The sequence below is a fragment of the Apis dorsata genome, unplaced genomic scaffold, assembly GCF_000469605.1.
Source record: "Apis dorsata unplaced genomic scaffold, Apis dorsata 1.3 scaffold_295, whole genome shotgun sequence".
Lineage (NCBI taxonomy): Eukaryota > Metazoa > Arthropoda > Insecta > Hymenoptera > Apidae > Apis > Apis dorsata.
The window spans coordinates 2550494-2552009 of NW_006263570.1; positions in this window are offsets into that span (position 1 = coordinate 2550494).

Sequence of the window (1516 nt, forward strand, 5' to 3'; positions counted from 1 at the left end):
TATGTGTATATGTATACACACATATACACGTACACACGACCGGGTGTATACGGGGGTGTGATCGCCAACCCGTGTTAATTATTAAAGACATTTACCTGTTGAATTGATTTATTTCACCGTCAGAATATTTCGGCCCAATACGAAAATTACAACGGGCAAATTATCTTTTTAATTAATCGCGGAATAAAATATAAATTGACCGCGATGCCACCGATTAAATTAATACGCCGCTTACGTCGTGAACAGCTGTTAAATAAATTATACAAAGAATTTCATTCGAGAGATCAACAACTTTCCCTTGTTATTTGATTTCGATATCGAAGCGGAACGATACGTTTGGAAATATGCGCCGTGGAAGAAGATATTGTCTTTAGGAGGAAGGAGAGGAGGAGGAGGAATGATTTGAGAAGAGAAATAAGATAGGTTGGTATTAAGGATGTGAAGGGAAATGTTCGATATTAATAGGGGAATACCCTTGTCCAACGCGGAATATATATCTCCTTTTTCCTTCTTACCCTTTCGTTCGATGTAATTTTCAATCCCCATTAAATTTATAGAATCGTTTACCACATTACCCTTCCCCTTACTTCTCCGTGAAAAGAATAAGAATAATGACATCGTAAAATACTCTATTTTCAGCTTTCTTCTCGTGATTCGATTATTTTTAAATCAGAACTCGATTTTAATTTTATAAAAATAATTTTACTGTTTTCTCTTTAATAACATTTTTCTTTTTTTTGGAATATTTAAATATTCCAATACGCTCTTTATTTTTTTTCATATGATTTATTATTATTGTGCAAGATATTATAAATAATTACAATAATGGATTGCATGTGACAAACACGTGGATAATTATTCTCTTGTAGAAAAATATGATGAAATTTGATACAATAAATTGTGTTACCCTCGCTTGCAACGTGAGAATTTTGGATCGATTTCTACTTTTCTTGACACGAACTTTTTAGTTATAAGTATCATTCAACTTGGTTCGATCTTTGAAAAAAAAGAGGGGCTGCGTGGACAACAAAGTAATTTAACACGAATTAACATAAATCACTCGAGTTTCACGGGGTTATTCACTCGGCCGACGCTGCAGCAACCCCCGGGTGCCACTCTGGAAACCACCCTCGCCTGATCCCAGTCAGTGGCCGATTACAACGTTCCGTCAGAAGTTTTTCATTTTCAAACTTTTCATTCCCAGCGCAGTCCAAGACACGCCCCAAATTGATTTCACATTGCCGAGCTTTTCCACTTTTGAACAGGTTGGCTACGCGTTTCAATAATTTTCGGTATGAATACTGGATGTGTTTTAATTATTTGAATATTTTTCTTTAACATTTTTATATGGAAATGTAAAATACCCATTGTTATGTTACGTGGTTGACAGGGAATTTATTAATCTTTAATTATAATTTACATGTAACTTTAATGTGCTGTATACTTTATGCAATAAAATATCAAACTGCAATTATTTTTTTCTTTTTTTCTTTTTTTTTTTTTTTTTTTTTTTTTT